Raw genomic sequence first — 20,930 nt, forward strand, 5'->3', positions numbered from 1 at the left:
ATTGCAGATAGGATTTTAGCTGATAAGGCTAAGGCGATACGGATAAGAAAGGATATTGGTAAAGTTCAACGCATCGCAGCATTTTCAGTGGATAAAACCATGCGAGGAAAAATTAAGTTGGGTTTAGGAGTGATGAATTCCAAGCGAGTTATGAATGCTGCACGTTTTGCACTAAATAAGAAGCAGGAAAAGAGCGGGAAGCAGAGCTGTTTGAAGAACTGTATCCTGACAGCGATGTATGCAGCTAAAAGCGCACTGAAGTAAAAAGGTGCGGGAAGAAGAAGAAGAGAGCAGCTCGAGTTCTACCAGTACCCAAGATATCTGGCGGTTTTCTTCCGTTTCTCGTCTAGACCCTCTCCGCGCTCTCGGCGGTAGGGACCCTCGCTGGTGGTGCTGCAGCTTTTGCTCGAACGGCCAAGAACGCGCAAAACTCCCAAGCGCAGTTAGAAGAGGCCAGAAGACATAACCGCAAGATGGAAGCTGCAGCCATCGGAAAACGACTAGAGACCATACAAGAAAGGGCTTGGTCTATTCGTAAATTTAAAAAAAAGGCCGTTAGCGGCCCTACCAGATCGACCACTCACAAATACTGATCTCCTTAAGTTTGTTAGAAACAAATTCAGCATTCCAAGATTCCGTGGTGTCCAGAATGAGATTTTCACTCTGCAGCGGAGTGTGCGCTGATATGAAACTTCCTGGCAGATCAAAACTGTGTGCGCGACCGAGACTCGAACTCCGGACCTTTGCCTTTCGCGGGCAAGTGCTCTACCATCTGAGCTACCGAAGCACGACTCACGCCCGCTCCTCACAGCTTTACTTCTGCCAGTATCTCGTCTCCTACCTTCCGCACACTCCGCTGCAGAGTGTAAATCTCATTCTGGAAACATCCCCCAGGCTGTGGCTAAGCCATGTCTCCGCAATATCCTTTCTTTCAGGAGTGCTAGTTCTGCAAGTTTCGCAGGAGAGCTTCTGTAAAGTTTGGAAGGTAGGAGACGAGATACTGGCAGAAGTAAAGTTGTGAGGACCGGGCGTGAGTCGTGCTTCGGTAGCTCAGATGCTAGGGCACCTGCCCGCGAAAGGCAAAGGTCCCGAGTTCGAGTCTCGGTCGGGCACACAGTTTTGATCCGCCAGGAAGTTTCATTCCGTGGTGTGTTTATGCGGGATGCAATGTTTGTTCACTTTGACGTTAAAATAACGATCATCTGCATTGCGTGCAAATTACTTCCCGCCAATTGATGAATGCAGTATTGAGAGGTACAACAGCATCCCAAATATCACTGAGACTAACAACAAACTGCATCTTGATATTAATGGTGAAAAAGACATTGTGGAAATAGAACCGGGTGCATAAGATATCGATGATTTAAACGAAGTCTTAAAACAGTCTGGAAAAGGAATTGAGCTACCTGCAAACATCGGTACACTTAAATCTGAAATAAGGACTGTAAATGCAACGACTGACTATAACGAGAAAGCTTCAATAGGGCGCCTACTGGGTTTCACAAAAGGGCAGGTTTTGAAGAAGGATCCAAGTAAATTGCACAAGTCAGATCAGCCTGTGGACATACTTCCCGTCAGCACACTCCGAGTCGAGAGTAACATTGCAACGAACTCCTATCTCAACGACAGTCTGATTCACACCATTTACGGATTCTTCCCCTCAGTTGCAATGGGGTATAAGATTGTTGAGACCCCTACCAATGCAATATACCTTCCAGTGACAGCTCAGATATTGGACTACTTGGAGATGCTTATTGTGGACCATATTAATCAAGTTGTTGATTTTCGTGGTGAGGAAATCATTGTACGATTACATCTAAGGCAGGATGGGCGTACGGTATAAAACAAGTGCATGCAATTCACAGCACGTCACTTCGCTACCAAACCACAAAGTGATAACACGTGCGGACTACGAGTTTCTTAAATAAGTTGGCTTGAAACCTTGCAATGACGTCCTCACTCAATATTACCAGCCCAGTAGAGTATGATGAGAGAATTATACGTCAGGAATACTTCTCTTATAAACCATATTTAACAAGAACGATGAAAGTAGGATTGTCATCCAGCACCAAGACGCACTCATGCTTCCATGCAAGAGTTTCATAGATCTAGAGGGGTCATTCAAGAAAACCGACGGCAGGGATACAGTGGAATGCAAGCTTACACGTAACGCTTTAGCATTCCTGTTCCAAGAGATACACTATGAACGCAATGGGTCTGAGATTGACCGTACGCGCAATGTTATCATAACATCAACCCTTAAAACATACGTCTCTGCATTATACGCGGATTTGCATAGTTTAGAAAATGCGGGGTGGTTCATAGATGATCTGGAGGATAGAACAGTTGCAGAGTACAAGCGATTTACTGCATGCATACCTTTAAAAATGCTTATGGGCCACTTTGAGGACACGAGACAGATTATTATGGCTCAAAAATGGCTCTGAGCACTATGAGACTTAAGAGCTGAGGTCATCAGTCCCCTAGAACTTAGAACTACTTAAACCTAACTAACCTAAGGACGTCACACACATCCATGCCCGAGGCAGGATTCGAACCTGCGACCGTAGCAGTCGCGCGGTTCCGGGCTGAAGCACCTAGAACCGCTCGGACACCACGGCCGGCACAGATTATTATGAACGTTAAACAAGAACTCATTCTGCTACGGAGTGTGACGGATAATAACTCATACATTCAAAGAGCTCAAGAAGTGAATGTGATCACAATCAGCAAGATAATATGGAAAATGCCTCACATCAGTGTATCAGACGAGGAGCGTTTGAAGCTTTTAGAAGTCCTGAATTCTGGTACATTTCTATCACTGACATTTCGCTCGTGGGAGGTTTTCATGCACCCAGTGTTACCGACTGCGAGCAGACAAACATGGGCTATTAAAACTTCCTCTCAGCAAAAGACACCTAGGTTCACCATACTTGCGTTTCAGACTGATAGAAGAAGTAATATAGCAAATGGTTCCACTGTGTTCGATAACTGCAAGTTAACTAAAGCCAAAGTCTATCTAAATTCAGAATTCTACCCATATGACAATTTACACGTGCAGTGGAATGAAAATGTATACAGTCTACCATATGACATGCATGCAAGGTTTCATGCTTCTTACTATGAAATTGCCGAAGGAGAGGGAGGGGGTGTCTGCTTAGTCCACAGAAGTTCAAGGAGCTTTCACTGATCATCATAATAGACTGCTCGAAACAGGATGAGATAATTAAGTCTGGACCTGTAGATGTGCGAATTGAATTTGAATCTTCTACAAATTTCTCAGAACACACTGCCGCGTATGCTCTAGTTCTACATGACCGTGTGATCAACTACTGCCCGCTCACCGGTGTTGTGCAACGAGCTATATAAATGAACAGGTGCTGCACCATACCTAGAGCATTTCACAATGGCGTCTCAAGGCGTGAACATCATTGTGGATGCTCAGGGTTTCTATGATGGTGAGCATAGACAGTTCGCATTTAAAGATATTGCACTCGTAGCATACACATAAGATGTGGGAATAATAGAGACATTTTCAGCAAACATTGCATCACCGAGGTCTTTCAAGTATGTGAAGTGTGCTAAGACACGGAAGAGTGCAAAGTGGTTAACACATTTCTAGCATGGAATTCACTGGGATGATCCTGGCATACCCTATAAAGATATGGTGACATCGCTTCAATTATTCGATCACGCAGATACCATCATCTACGTGAAGGGGAAGGAGGAGATCTCATGGATGCGTCGAATCTTTAAGTTTGCTGCTATTCAAGACCTGGAATTCTATGGGTGTCCTTCTCTCCATCGACTCAAAAACAATAAGACATGCGAAATTACTTTTAAGTTGGATAAGAAATAACTGAGTATTTTACCTCACAACCTCTGTTGTGTTCTCTTTCTTTTTCTTTTTTTTTCATCCCTGTTCCCGCTTTTACAGTGTACAGTTTTAACCACGTGCTGTGTCTGTGATTTTCTTCAAGCACAGGAGATATAATTTTGGACATGTCTGCTATACGAGGTGTGATTGGAAAGTTTTAAGAATGGATCCGCTACTGCTTACTGGTTTGGCAGGCAAATACACGGAGGGTGGGCAGTGAGTCATTGCCTTGTCCTTGAACGCACTGTGACAGGAAACTGCAGTTCCTTTATTCAGTTGGTTGTGGCAGCTGGTTGAATGTGGGTCTGTTAGGGCTTATTGCTGGATTCTGCCTGCATGAAAATGGATGTAAAAACGGAGCAATGAGTTTGTGTGAAATTTTGTTTTAAAACTGGGAAATCAGCTTCTGAGACTTACGAACTACTAAAAACAGCTTTTGGAGATGACTGTATGAGCAAGTCAAATGTTTTTGTCTGGTTCAACAGATTTAAAACTGGCCTCGAATCATTTGAACATGAACCACAGTCCGGCCGTCCTTTCACCTCAAAAACGAATACAAATGTTATGAAAGTTCGCCACTTAGAGAGCTCTGATCGTAGACTTACAATTAGAGAGATCGCTGGTGAACTTAATTTAAATTTCTGTACAGTTCAGTCAGTTTTAACTGAAGATCTGAACATGCGTTGCGTGTCCATAAAAGTCATTCCAAAAGTGTTGTCAAGTGACCAGAGACAATACAGATTTGAAGTGTGCCAAGAACTGAGTAATCGGACTAAAAATTACCCAGATTTGTTAAATCCGACTTGAAGTGTGCCAAGAATTGAGTAATCGGACTGAAAATGACCCACATTTGTTACATAGCGTAATTACAGGTGAGAAATCGTGGATATATGGATATGATCCTGAAACCAAGGTGCAGTCTTCGCAGTGGAAGACTCCAGGTTCACCAAGACCGAAAAAAGCACGGCAAAGTCGGTCGAAGGTGAGCACAATTTTGGTGATTTTTTTCGATTCTACCGGTATTGTGCATCATGAATTTACCCCTGGAGGACAGACAGGTAACCAGGAATACTACAAATGTGTCCTTGAGTGTTTGCGCGAAAAGTGCAGAAGAAAAGGCCTGTATTGTGGAACGACAGGGGTTTGGTGCTACACCATGACAATGCTCCGGCTCATCGTGCCTTCTCCATCGTTGAATTTTTGACCAAATTCAAAGTTCCTGTTCTTCCATAACCGCCATATTCCTATGATTTGGCCCCTGCGGACTTCTACCTGTTTCCTAAACTGCAATTTTCACTGAAAGGGGAGTGATTTGACTCGATTGAAGACATCCAGGCAAATACGGAGAGCGTCCTTAACACACTTCAGGAAAAAAATTTCCAGGAATGTTTCCAAAAGTGGAAACACCGTTGGAGTCGGTGTGTTCAGTCCTAAGGAGACTATTTTGAGGGAGATGCATCACAGCAGCATGTAAATACCACCATTGTACAATTACGAGCCCATTATTAAAACTTTCCAATCACACTTCCTTTATCTTTGGAAATGGACACGGTCACGTGCCTCCCGCTCTCATAACCCAATTTGTGATGCACGATAGGCGTAATTCCATGCAACCATTCTATATGTTTTGTTATCTTCCATCTTAAATTTCATCTCCTTAATAGCACTCATCTTCAGCATAACTAATGTCATTTGAGACCTACACAGCCTTTCTATACATATACATACATGATGCAATAGGGGATAGGGCTTTTGTAAATAACAACAACAAAGACATATGGTGACGAATTTTATTTTCTTCGTTTTATTCAGTTCACACAAACACAATATAGTTCTTGAGGTACAATATAATTCTTGAAGTACAATGCGTTTTTTGAGGTACAATATAGTATTCTTGCGGTATAAATTGACTCAGCTATTCCAATGCAGAAATACTTTTAACTTACACGCTACAACAGTAACACTAGTAGCATTTTGTTTTATAAATCTACGCTAAAAAGTAATGCGCAAATACTTTCTTTAGTACAACTAAATTCCACAACCCCAGTAGCATAGCTTTTACAATAATTCTGATGGACTGTGCACGCTTAGAATCTAATTTCAGCAGTCCCCAGTAGCAAAGGTTTTTACAATAACAATTATGATGGACTGTGAGCTACATAGATATCTATGCACTTTAAAACTATTCTGACTTGGGTGGCTAGCGGCAGGTGAAAAACTCAAAAGCTATTCTATTTACAAGACACACATGGTGCGTAGATATATATATTTACAGGCTACACATACGTTGCGTATGAACAAATAAATCAATATATAATTTTTTCTGTTTACGCTTTTCTATTATTTTTGTTTACGCTTCTTTTTAAATTTTTCTTTCTTTCACACTCATGGTGTGCATATATAAATATAAAATTGGTTCTTTTTTCTTTTTATCCTTTTCTTCCCTCCACATTCGCACTATGTACGCATATACACGTGTACACAAAACACACACACACACACACACACACACACACACAATTACTTACACTATGATAAGAGGGTCATACTACTGCTCTGCAGACACTCTCTCTCATTCTCTCTCTCATTCATTCAATCAGTCCCCCACCGCTTCTATCGCTACAAGTGAGTAGTATGAGTACGGGAGAGTTTCAATCTCATCAGCACAAATGATCCTTTTATCATAATGAGGCGACAGACCGATTTTAGACTGCAGCCCAGTGTACACCACGTGTCCTCTCGGTCGAATACTGGTCTGCTGTACCATATGCGGTGGCTGCAGTGCAGCTCTGCAAACAACACTGCACAGGCACCGCAAATAGTCTTCGATAAAGAGGGCTCTCGATGCCATACGACGTACAGTCTTAGCCTGCCTCTGGGTGGCACCTTCCAATGTGTGATACGCATACGTTTTTGAGCGTAGACCTACAAACTCCACAATCGGCAATCCATTCGCCTCGTCCTTCATAAGACCGATAACCTTCTCGTTCTGTGGAATAACACTATAAGAATTATCGGCCGTGCATGAGGACGTGTCGAATTCATTGCCATGGCACCTCATAACTTCATGTGGATTGCAGTTCTTCATCAAATATATGAAGCTATCTGTATCCATATAAAGTAATTTAGGATCTGCGAAATGAGTTTTTGCAAACTCATAATGAAAGCGGTACATTTGGAGTTCGGACAGGTCTAGTATGCACATCCCCATAGAAATAGGTTTTGTAAACTCTACTGCAGCCTTCGCCATTTCCACAGCAACAAAGTTCTTGTTGAATAAGGTGACACGCTTAAAATTTGGTATGGCAATGCATTTTCTTACGCCATAACACCCATCCCATTCGGTTCTAATAAAAATTTCATGTCGTTCCCTCAAATTCTCTATTGTTTTACCTAAAATTGACTTATTCATTAATTTATAAAAATCTTTCTCAAAGTCAGACGTTGCGGAAGCTCTCTGTCTCGTATTCAAATCAATATACTCCTTAAACCAGGGAGACTGCTTGAAGGAGATAACCCAGGTGATTCTAACCAACTCCATACCCAAGCTGGGACACTGCTGGAGATTACGATAATGAATAATGCATCTCCATTTATCCCCCAGCATTGTCATCAGTTTTGTTGTGTAGCCTCCTCGCAAAACTAGTTACTCTGGACACAGGGGCAAATCGGCGTGCGCATCATGCAAACTAATAGGGCATGTGAGTTCTGCCTCGACCACATACCCTACATCAGAATCAGCTGCCATACCCCACATGATTTTTCCACCTAATCCCCTGAATTCGTCTTCGGGCACCCATCGGAACTCACCAATCGGCAGTGATTGCTGCGTGGTGTGCCCGTATAAGTTATTTACCTTCAGTTTCATTGTGTAACTCGAATCAAGGGATGCGTTGAACCTGTCACCTATCTGCGGGTTATTTGCCTATGGACACTTTGGCAAATTCCCCCATGGATCCCTTGCTCAAAGGAAAGAAGCATGTCTGCATCAGTCAATAATTCAACTCTGCACTTCGTTTTCTTGAGCATTGCGTCCCAAGACAACCTAAGTGCCGTGTAATAAAAGGCGGGATCCAGAGAATATGTGGTCACGCATAGACTCCGGAATTTCTCGAAAACGTCCACAAGCAAGCGAACGTCTGGTTCCGTGTAAAGCCGTGCATACTCTCCTAATGTTGAAATATTGAATTCCCGCCAGACATTCATGGCATCCACATATTCTGCATCCATTATGGTATCGCCTGTAAGGTTGTTGGAGAATGCAGTTATGTCTGGTAGCCTGGTTTCATTGAGTTTCGCCATACTATCCACATACTCATATGGGAAAACCCCCTTCCTAATCACAAGTTGAAACTTTTCCTCTTCGGGAAATGCAGCTCGAGTGATATGCATATCCTCCCAAGGTGCTCAACAAGAAAGTGAGCGTCATACCCGCTTAAATTACGAAAGAAAACGGGTATGTGTCTTGGTAGCTGGTACTTCAAATTACACACGTTGTGAGCTGTGCCACAGAACTTCCTCATAAGGGGAGGTGCGATAATTCGATGGAAAGCACCACACTGCACTTAATGGCGGGGTACCATGGATCATTGAGTACCTCGAGGAGCTCCATTTCCACGACAGGAAGGCGCGCCCTTAGAAAACCATCAGGGTCGCGGTACTCTCCTTCCGGGTTCTCGATCCTCGTGAACGAGATTCGCTCCTCAAAAGTGTCTGCAATCACCGAGTATTCTAACTGCCGTATGGTATCACTGACCTGATGTCCTTCACTAAAAGGATGGGAGAGAGAACTGCCACTAGCCATAAGATCATCTATTTAGTATTAATACTATTTTGAGTCCACCCCATTGATGATGGTGTTGACGAGGGACAAGTCGGTAAGCGGCGAGGAGCACGTACCTTGCGTGTACGTCGTTTCCGACAAGGCTCATGCGAAGATGATGATGATGACGGAGGAGGATGTTGCGGTGTTACCGGGTCAACGCGATGGGAACAGCCAGGCTGCGGCGATGGCTCCTGATGCTGTTGAAGACCCGACCCGGTAACTTGAGGGGCGGTGGTTCGTTGCTCGGCCCACGAACGCCAGAGTGGCGGTGCGTGGGCGGCGGCGGCGGCAGCTTCCCGCGCAGCGAGTGGCAGCGCCCTTACAGGAGTCGCTTTGATCAGTAAGCCACCGGTATCCGCGCCACACCGTGTTGAGGTTGCTAAGACGCGACCGCTATAGAAGAAGAGATAAAATAAATAATAATTAATTACATTGCTTACCGCTACTGGCACGGTGAAAGAAAGAATTCTGACGTCCACAAGGTTATAAGCAGAGTGAGTAATTACCTTTTTCGCTCTGGCTCCAGGGCATTGACACTTGATCAGGCGACTCCACCACACCCTCAAAGAAGTCATCATAATCATCTCTAATAGGGCCAGATAAGAGTGCCTTTGTCTGTCCTCGTCTGAATCTGGCAATTGGTCTGTCTCGCCTACAACAACAACAACAACAAACAGGATATATAAACCGATTTGTTACAGAAAAGAAAATTCCTATAGTACCACCACTACTACTATAGGCATGTCATCTTCTTTTAAACTTACAAGTACGCTGCTTGGTCATCTCATTATTTGCTGGAGGCTGTTCCTGCATCTGCTGAACAGCCTCCAGCTGACAGTCCAACAAATCGAATTCCTCTAGAGCTGTTCCTCTAACAGGACGAGACATAGTTTCATTTATTTTGAATGTCGAGTTACAGAGAAAGATCACACATGGATATTTTTTTCTATAGTTACGTGTGTGTTGTTGTTGGTTATCCACAGCTGGAGGATGTTCCAAGTAGCGTTGCTGCTGCTGCTGCTGTTGCGTTGTTTTCAGCCCCAGCTCTGCCTCCAGTTCAGTTTGTATTTGCTTCAAGTGAGCTAGAGGAACAAAAAAAGTATGAAATAAGAAAATTTTGAATCGCTACTATACAAGGACAAATTACAACGAAAATTATAGTCACAAGGCAATTCTGGCTGTGAATCCAACACAGGAGGCTGGACTTAGAGAGTCTGTCTGTTCCAGTCCAGCACCCTTCTGTCTCTCCTCACACTCCAAGACAAAATCCTGGAGTTGTACTATAACAAGAAGAAGGAATTAATAAGGCGAATTTAACATACAAACGCAAATTTACACTCAAAGTACAAATTATTTACTCACTTGGTAATCCTGTCTCCAGAACTCTAAGCCTCTTGCAACTACACTCTGAAGCATTGCTGCCTCTTTTCATATTGCGGAGAAAAAAGAACAAGTAAACACACAGACACGATGGAACGCACAAGGGGGACAGAGCTGACTGAGGGCGATGGAGACTGGTTGTTGGTTTATATATAGACCGAGGCTACCAAAGAGAGAGTTTCATTTGATTGTACAGCCAATGAGAAGCTTTTATCGAACGTCACTATTTCAGGAAGGGCTTGATGCAATCATCGTCTCTCTCTCTCTCTCTCTCCCTCTCTCTCTCTCTCTCCAAGTGACAAGAATGCTTTTATGATTAAGGGTGTTTTTGCAAGCGTGCACATGCATGATAAAGTCTTTTAGCAATGAGAAATTTACCGTTTCTGAGACATATGTTGAAAGCAGGATATTACGATTTCCGGGAAGGATAACACGCGATGCCTCGTTAGGGCAATCAGGAAGAATGCAATCGGTGTTATTCTGGGCTATTTTCGTTAACAGATCCTGTTAGGACAAGAATTTCCAATCAGACAAGCTGAGACGTCACGAAAGCTAGAACAAAAGCGATGGTTAACTATTTCTGTATCACTTTACCGATTCCGAGAAGGGACTGATAAGTAATGGATGGGCTGTCCCGTTAGGATCGTGAGGGAGAAAGCAGTCGATGTTATTCTGGGCTATTTTCGTTAGGACAAGAATTTCCATTCAGACAAGCTGAGACGTCACGAAAGCTACAACAAAAGCGACAGTTAACTATTTCTGTGACACTTTACCGATTCCAAGAAGGGGCTGATAAGTAATGGATGGGCTGTCCCATTAGGATCGTGAGGGATAAAGCAGTCGACGTTATTCTGGAACAGATTTCTATAGCGCGATCTGTGACGTCAGTATCCACAGGTGGAGAAGTTTCGCGCCAGAAACGGTAAACACGCGTGCGCGAGGCCCGGAGGGTGACTTGGCGCTTATTTACATAGACATGTCACGTCAGTATAACACTCGAAGAACTCTAACCGTAGACGTGACTTTCACCTGCCATCGGCAGCGGCGTGACAGCGATGGCTCGGGCTCCAGCACTGGCTTGCGCCCGGCTGGCCCTGCAAAGCATGTGCGTGCATTGGAACAGTTCACTGATATGTTGTGTTTTTTACATTCACTGAGTGTTTGTGCACTGCATAATTTTTGGATGTTTAAGCGTTGTGAGTGTGTTTGCACAGTGTTACACATCCATTATTTCGGTGATCTGTGAGTAGTTTGCACGTTGTATACTGTGTACTACATTATTTCGGTAATTTACGAGTTGTATGCGTCTCTGCACATCAGTGTACAGCATTATTTACGAATAGTTTGCAGGTCTGTAGACTATTTACTCCGACCTCAAGCTCGTCAGGGTGAGTGTTTTGTATCAGTGTAATAAATATACTATGTCAAATCGGTCCCTATATAAATTGTTCTGAAATAAATAAAGTACTCTCCTTCCTCTCTCCAGCAGAACAGAACAGGCTGAGTCCTTTTCCCGCCACTTTTCCCCTCCAGACCGCCATCTTGGATTACGTCATGGTAAAGATAATGGCACCCTCTGGTGGTGGTACTGTGTACTAGATCAGTAGGACTCCGGACCTCATGGTGAACACACAGGATGGAGACACTGCCTCTAATTGTTTAAATGAAGACTGACTGCCAAATAAAGACTTATTTATGTTCATCCTCTCCAGCACAGGCTGAGTCCTTTTCTGCCAATTCCTAGGAATTGGTGGCGGTTGGATGATTTAGATTAGTGAAGGTAGCCCAAGTGACCTTTTTTACCACCATTTCCTTAGGTTAGTGGAGGTAACCATGGTGAGTTGTATTGTCCTGCTAGAATTTGAACTTCCTGCCATTTTCTGGGGAATGGGGAGGGGGGAGGGGGGGGGGGGAGGGGAGGGGCTTAAGTTAGTGGAGGTAGCCCAATTGATCTATCTTCCCGCCAAAATTTGAACTTCCCGCCATGACGTCATTGCGACATTGCTATATCTATCGCCGCCATCTTAGATACGCCATCTTGAATAAATTTGGTAACAATGGAGAGTGGGGTGGCATCCTTGTTGCTCTACTACTATTGTTTATCTGATCGGAAAAACCAAGAAGTCCATACAACTAAGAATGCGCTGACAATTGTAGGAACATGAATCCAAACCTTATTGCTGCACTAGTATTAGTGTTAGTGGTAGAAAAGAGGAATTTTGTTAAAATTCAGTGAAGGCGTGGTTGGGTGATGAAGTCTGGGGCCGCTGGGAGTGTGTGGTAATAATCAGCAGCCAGTAGGCCAGACAGGGTAAACATGGTGCAGAGCTGTACTGGTGTATTGCACATACGATTTGTTTAGAACGAAGCAACAGTGAGGCAGGGAACTGCAGAGTTGCTTCAAGTTATTGTGATGTATGAGGTGAGACAGTAGGCCAGAGTTAGGAGTGGCAATGTGTAAATGGCTGATGTATGGGAATTTACCCCTGCCATAGTTTCTGTGTCTCTCTCTGAAGCTACACCAGAAGCGAGGGGAAAAGTGGTATAAATAGTAAGGCACATTTAGCTTGAGGTGTGGGCCAGGTCAGTCGAGAGTCGGGTCGGACCTGTGCTGGTCTGCACTTATAGAGGCCAGTATGGCAGTGATGTTGTAAATATTGTATGTAAACCTGTACTTTATTTCTATGTTCTTGTTCGAGCTATATTCCACCTCCGGGGACACAACACTGGGGCAGGACCGAACAGCAGCCGGATACTTGGAGATTGCACAGTCTGCCTGAAGGGGAGCAGTGATAGCAGTCTGCAGCAGTTCCAGGACGGGCCACGTTTGCTTCCCACCTGGCGCCTCTCCAGTGGACACCACCTTGATGAAGCACTGTCCGTGCGGGTGGAGAGGCTTGCATATCTGCAGGAAGCTGAGTGCTATGCCAAAGGTAGAGGACCTATTGCCGGAAAGGCCTCAGCCAATGGATCAGACTAAGAGTGTCCCACAACGTCCCATCTTCCCTATCCACTCCTAGTCCTACCCTACTCCCTGACCCAACCCAAGGTGTGATGAAATCCATCCCAAGGGAGCCTCAGGGATACTGAGTGACCTCCCTGAGTAATTAGCCTTACACTGCATGGGGTATTCGTGGTGTGGACCTTCTAGATCCCCAAATCTTGTGGGACCAATATGGACACAATTATAGAAAATAAAGAAAAACAAACACCTGGGACAGAACCAATGGAAGGTATACCCACTAGTGAATCAGGGTCTAGACCTGAGCCAGAAGTGGGAACTGTAACTGAGAACCTAGACCAGATTAAGATCAAAGGCTTGTCTGGGGCTCAGAGGAGGAAGCTACTCAGGGAACAGAGGAAAAAGGAAAGGAGGGAATTAAAGGGACTAGAACCAAGACCCCCAGGAAGAAACTGTCTCAGGATGAAGAGCACACACAGACCCCCACTACGTCAAAGACAGGTAGTAAGCTGATAAGGGAGGAATCAAAGACTCCCTCCTCCCTGGATGAGCGAGTCCAGATAAAACTGAGGCAAGAAATAGGGAAACATACCTATAGTACAGCAGTCTCGGTTTTAGGATGGCAATTATCCAGGATGGTTATCCACTGGTGGCTATCACCTCGCAGTGGGAGTAACTGGTACAGATGGCTCTCTTTGAAAAGATAGAGGGGGACGCTGTCCCAGGACCCAACTTCAGGAGGCTTTATCTAGATCGTGATGCACACATTTTTGTCTGGGGGGGGGGGGGGGGGAGTGTGCACACAGTAGAATGGCTAAAGGACAAGGTGCCCCTGATAGCCCTATGGGAGGACACGAAGCTGCTGGTTAAGACAGCAGTGGAGCTTCGCTTCTTAAGATTGCAAAAATATCGTTATGGGTGCCTAAGATCATTAAGGAATTCTCTCCGAAGACTCTGTTCGGGAAAATAAGGGCCCACAACCCAAAAGTCTCGACAGAAGACTGGATAGTGATTAACCAGAAGGTTTCTCCATAAGGACGAACCCTGGTGGTGGAGGTCGATGAGAAGTCCCTGAAGGCGATGCGGGAGCAGGACCTGAAACTGTTTTTAGGGTTCTCGCAGGTCACCATCAGGGTTCTCAAAGACCTCAAAGATGGTAGCAAGAGGGAGCCTGGAGGTGCTGCAGATTAATCTGCAGTACAGTAAAGGGGCCTCTGCTGCCCTGAGCCGCTGCCTGGGGAGACAGGAAGTGGACGTGGCCTTGATACAAGAATCCTATTTATACAAAGGGGGTGTATCAGGCCTTGGTGGCACTGGAGGTAAGCTGATCTATGCTAAGAATCTAAGAAACTCCAGAACATTCATCTATGTAAGAAATGGCATTTCTTTCATGCCAATGATGGATTTATGCTCTAGGGACTTAGTGACCATTAAAATGCAGCAATGTGAGGAAGGTATCATGAGGGAAATTATTTTGGCCTCAACATACCTTCCTTACGAAGACAGCTCTCCTCCTCTCTTGGAAGTGAGGAGACTGGTAGAGACTTGCCATCGTTAAGGTGATCAACTGCTGGTGGTGTGCGACGCCAATGCCCACAGCCTAGTATGGGGCAGCAAGGACACCAACAGTACAGGTGAGTACCTTCTTGAATTTCTTTTAGCTAACAACTTGGAAGTCCTGAATGGGGGCAATGAACCTACATTCAGGAATAGCAGAAGGGAAGAAGTAATTGACATAACTTCTGGTTCCATGACGATGGGTAGCTATGTCAAACAATGCCATGTGGTGTTGGAGACATCCTCATCGGATCACATGTATATCAAATTCAAGGTTGAAGTGGGTATCAGACAGACCATGACCTATAGGAATCTCAGGAAAACAGATGGGAGACATATAGGAGGGACCGTGACTTAGGATTATCGGAAATTAAAACCTCGATAAGGAATCCAGTAGGATTTGAGGAAGTAGCAGAGGCTGTCGCCTCTGCCATAGTGACCTCATATCGGGACAACTGCACGATCACCAGGAAGTGAACAAATAGGAGTGTTCTTTGGTGGAATAACAAACTGAAAATGCAAAGAAAATTGGTACGGAGACTGTTTAATACCGAGCGAGGTGGCGCAGTGGTTAGCACACTGGACTCGCATTCGGAAGGACGGCGGTTCAATCCCACGTCCGGTCATCCTGATTTAGGTTTTCCGTGATTTCCCTGAATCGCTCCAGGCAAATGTCGCTATGGTTCCTTTGAAAGGGCACGGCCGACTTCCTTCCCCATCCTTCCCTAATCCTATGAGACCGATAACCTCGCTGTTTGGTCTCTTCTCCCAAACAACCAACCAACCAACTGTTTAATATTGTGAGGCGTAAAGGACAATGGGCTAAATATCGTGAGGCCCTTGTCAATTACAATCTTGCAGTCAGACAAGCAAAGGAGGCATCCTGGAAGGCATTCTGTGAGGAAGTGGAGGGCATGGCTGCACAAGCCAGACTTCACAAGACTCTCACTAGAGTACCAACCAATCCAGGAGGTACGTTGAGGAAGGAGGATGGGGAATATACACCTGAGATGCTGGAATTGCTCCTCAAAACTCACTTTCTTCAATATGCTCTGCCAGAAAACACAGACCAGTATGTGACCCCAGAGAGACAACGGTTCTCAGGCACTCGAAGAGAGGAGTGGGAATCGACCAAGAAGTGTGTGAACTTCAACAAAATCCAGTAGGCGGTGGGAACATTCCAACCGTTCAAGTCACCTGGCCCAGATGGAATTTTTCCAGCTCTCCTGCAACAGACAGGAGGAAAGCTCATAAGAGTCCTATGCAGGCTATTCAGGGTTAGCCTAGCAGTAGGAATCATTCCCAATGCTTGGAGGGCAGTGAAGGTTGTCTTCATTCCAAAGCCAGGGGAATTGATCATACAAAGGCCAAGAATACGAAACTAATCATTCTGTCCTCCTTCATTCTCAAAACATTGGAAAAACTGGTTAATGTATATGTTCGGGAGAGGAGGCTAAGTAGGGTTCCTCTACACCCGAACCAACATGCATACAAGCCAGGTAAATCATGTGAGACAGCTCTCCACCAACTCGTTGGGAAGGTGGGAAAAACACTTCACTTCGAAGAAACAGCCCTCTGCATCTTCCTGGATATCGAGGGGTCCTTCAGTAACACAACCTTCGATTCCATGGTAAGGGCAGCAGAAGTGCATTGCCTGGGGACCACTACCAGGTATATGTAGGTGGACCAGGGCCATGCTTAGTGGAAGGAAGGTAGAGGCTACCATGATGAATGAAAAGATAGTAATTAAGCCCGCTAGAGGCTGCCCACAAGAAGGAGTTTTGTCTCCTCTATTGTGGAATCTAGTGGTGAACGAACTCATTGAGGAACTAAGTTCTAGACAATGCTTCTGCTAATGATATTCAGATGACCTTGTCATAGTAATACTTGGCAAATTCACTGACAAAGTCAGGAATATGGCACAAGGAGGATTGGACATTGTGCAAAAATGGTGCATTAAACAGGATCTGAGAGTTAATCCTAAGCAGACTGTTGTGGTGCCATTTACCAAGAGACATATTCAGCATGCAAGTTGGAATCTAAAGCTCTTCGATGAAACTCTACCTGTGAAGGGGATAGTGAAATATCTAGGGGTAACCTTGGATGAGAAGCTAACTTGGAGCCCTCACATTAAGAGCATCTGCTCCAAGGCAAAAAGTACTCTAGTGAGTACTAGGAGGGCTTGTGGCAAAAACTGGGGCCTAAGCCCCAGGGGTATGCACTGGATATACACCACAGTGGCTAGACCTAGGATATCCTACGGGGTCGTAGTGTGGTGAAAGAGGGTAGAACAGCGGGTTGCTGCTAAGGAGCTTGCTAAAGTGCAGAGATTGGCCTGCTTAGCCATAACGAGTGGAATTAGCAGCACACCAACCGCTGGAATGGAAGCCATGCTGGATATGCCTCCACTTCACCAATGGGTCAAGATGGAGGCAGCAGCTGGGGCACTGGCAAAAACTGGGCCCCATTCGCATATCCAGAATCACACGCTAACATAGTGAGTGAGGTAAACATAGGAATGGCTGGGGAAATGCCTGCCGACTATGTAATAACTCCCAACTGCTTCGACAAGCTTTAGAACATAATAATTGGAAGTAGGGAGCAGTGGGAAAAAACAGTTCGACACCATACGGGGGACATCGTTTGGTTCACCAATGGGTCGAAAACAGACCAAGGCGTTGGGGCAGGGGTGTACGGGGTTCAGCCACGACTGGAGAGCCTCATCTCTCTAGGGAAACTGGCCCCTGTATTCCAAGCTGAAATTACTGCAATCAGGGCATGTGTGGAGGAGAATATGCGTAGGTGCTACAACGACCGTAGCATCTACATCTTGCTCGGCCTCCTGACTAAATACGGCGTGGTAGGTCCCGGATTCGGATTCAGCTCGGCCATCTGGAGTCCCGGGTTCGACCATCGACATCCCACAACACTATTCTGAATTTCTAGTTCACTATGGTCCTAACATGTCGAAGCTGCAAGCTATCTGTATGCTCACCATTACTGTCAGTGCGATATGAGCAGATGGGTGACACCATGTCAGGCTGGCATCAAATACGTCACTAAAACTGCTCTGCCGAGGACTCGAACATTGGCACTTTGTTAATGTGCTCAGCTGTTCCAGCTGTGAGCAACACTTGTGAAGTACCGATGCGTTCGGCGCCAAGTACAGAGACGAAGTCCCAAATTTCTAGTCATTGTAGGACTGACTGCTCACTTATTCCCTCCAATAATCTCAGCAATCCATCCTCTTGAAGCTATACTTGTCCGCGGAGACGTAATTGTTTTTTTGTAACAACTTTTCCTGTTAGATGATGTGAAAGGTTAAAAACAAATATTCGCAATTTCTTCCCCAGTTTTGCTTAAAACTTCGTACAATGTGTTACGCCCTCTGACGTCACACCAATTTCACCAGTCTGTGCCCTCTCAAGCAGCAGTTAGCCTCGATTCACAGGCCGTGGGGAAAGCTAAAAAACTGTTCTCGAGGATTCCCGTCAACTCTGCGGTATCTTCTGAACCTTGACTATGTCAGAGATGTTTTGCCATGGTTTTTGGACAACCGAGAGACGTTTATCTGCTGAATGTACTTTTCTTAGCACGGCCTGGACACACACCTCCTGCCAGGCAGAGTTCCTCTGGAACGGATGCTTTCAGCTCGGTCGTCCAAAGTGGGTACGTGCAATAAACTGCTCAATAGGCTGGGCGCCGACGGCGTGCCACCGTAGCGACTCTCCTGTCCCGTGTTGTCAGTGCATCTCAATACTACAGCTCACCGAGAAAAGCATTCGAAATAGCCAGCACCAGGTTACATTAGAGAATGTTAAAAATAAGAAACGAAATCAGAGCATACAACCATTGTAATAGTATGACTCCTTATTAAAATGTATGCTATCAGACTAACTCAACTTGTGTATAGTTGAATTATTTAGCAAAATGGCTGGAAAGAGATGAGCCACAAAGTTTGCGTTTTTTCAAATTCAGAGACATTTGCTATTCGTATATTTGTGAGTTTTGGGACCAAATAAATCAATATCTTAACGTATTTGTTACTTCGCTACTTACTGAATTCTCATGGCATGATTTCCTGGGACAACAACCATTTGGTAAGAAAGTATTGATTCCACAAAAGCAAACAGTGATAATAATACATGTTCATTAACATTCATCCTGTAGCAACCCCTTTGTGGAGTTATGTATTATGCAACTACTTCTACTCTATCCGAACAAGCCTCGGAAGAGCCAACGGCACCGACCGATAGCCGTTGTCATCCTCAGTTGACAGGAGTCACAGAATGCAGATATGTAGGGGCATATGATCAACACACCGCTCTCCCATCCACAGTCAGTCAAGTACCTATTCAGCTGATCTCACAAGGGATGGATGCACCCCCTTGGCAACAGCGCTCGACAGACCCAGACGGTCACCCACCTAAGTGGGTTCCCTGATCTGACGGAAGATGATTCGCACATATTATAGGTAGCTGTAAAAATTGCAACACCAAGGAGAGTAACAATTTAAAAAAATAGTTGTTGTCCCTGTACAATCTAGTTATAAGAATTCATGAATAATTTTGTACGTGATTTGTGGGTATGCAGGACTTGAAATATTACGCACAGAGCTGCCATCTCTGACAGAAAAAGAAATGGCTCTAATTCAGCTGGAATTGAGTTGAACTGAACACAGACTTCAGATATGCGTAAGTAACTAGATGCTGCTTCAACTCTATGCCAGCGTTCATCAATCATAGTGGCTGGCGAGTGTGGGTATGACAGTTTCTTGCCAACATGTGGCCAGATGTTTTTGATGAGTATGGGGTATGGAGAACGTGCTGGCTGGGGAATTATTTGAATATCCCCTATATGAGGTAAGTCAGCACAGCACAGGCAACATTGGATATTGCGTTATCTTGTCGAAAGGTGACGTCACTGAGACCTCGAAGATGGGACACAACCACCAAACTTAACACATCATAAATGTAGCGACTGATGTCGAAATTATCCACTGTACGAATCAGAGGGCTCGTGCTGCGTACCTAGTGGCACTCCACACTCTCACGCCAAGTGCTGCGCCTGTAGGAATGACGAATGCAGGCAGCCAATGTTCGTTCTGCTCGGAGCCTCTACACACCGGTATGTTCATCGTGATGGTGTACACAGAACCGGAGCTTGTCGGAAAAGATGACGAGCTGCAACTTCTGCATCCATTGTTGTCGTTGTGCATAGCACTGCTGGCGCGCCTCTCTCTGTGATACCACGTCGAGGGAGGTCGCAACAATGGTCACCGTGCCGACAGTTCAAATGGTTCAAATGGCTCTGAGTACTATGGGACTTAACATCTGAGGTCACCAGTCCCCCACAACTTAGAACTACTTAAACCTAACTAACCTAAGGACATCACACACCTCCATGCCCGAGGCAGGATTCGAACCTGCGACCGTAGCGGTCGCGCGGTTCCAGACCAAAGCACCTAGAACCACTCGGCCACAGTGGCCGGCGTGCTGACAGTCCGTGGTCCTCCAGCCGTCGTCGCGCTGTCCTTGTGGGCAACTTTCTACGTGCAAACAAGCTCATTTCCTGGTTCGCCGTACGTGACGTTGCTGTACGATCTTGCCCCACTCTGTGAACAATGTGTCTGGACTCACTGGCGCTAGACGCGTGGGGCCGTTGAGATAATATGTGATGCTTAACGTGGCTCTCCTGAACCCATCAAATCCATTCTTCCACGACGTCGTGGGATACCGACCAACGCAAGCAGTAATACGTAAATGATAAACCGCCATCTCGATAGACCACGAACCTGCCAGTCACGAATTTCGACACATGCTTGTAGATATTCCTCCTTCTTATGTGAGACATAGTTCCATCTTATAAGCAAACCGCGTTCAACTCCGATATCGGAATAAGAAACTCGCTGCGTTATCTTTCCATATACACAGGATGTATACACTAAGGTGAAAAAAGTCATGGAATACCTCCTAAAATCGTGTCAGACCTCATTTTGCCCAGTGCAGTGCAACAACTCGACGGTAGCATGGACTCAACAAGTCGTTGGAAGGCCCCTACAGACATATACACATTGTTTACAAACTGAATCGTACCACATAATTTTGATATAAATCATGGAAATGATCGATGGAATATGTAACTATCTTTTTAATTTCTCCGGAGCAGGGTACACAGCCTGTACGAAATTAGTAGGTAACGTAGTTTCTTGTCGGTACTTGGACCATGCATCACTTTTATGTGTGTCTGAGAACGAAAATACACTTTTTACGGTAAAATCAATTTCAGAATACGTGCGGCCAGGTTAGAAATTTCACTACAGATGCATA

Source organism: Schistocerca piceifrons, chromosome X, assembly GCF_021461385.2.
Source record: "Schistocerca piceifrons isolate TAMUIC-IGC-003096 chromosome X, iqSchPice1.1, whole genome shotgun sequence".
Taxonomy (NCBI): domain Eukaryota; kingdom Metazoa; phylum Arthropoda; class Insecta; order Orthoptera; family Acrididae; genus Schistocerca; species Schistocerca piceifrons.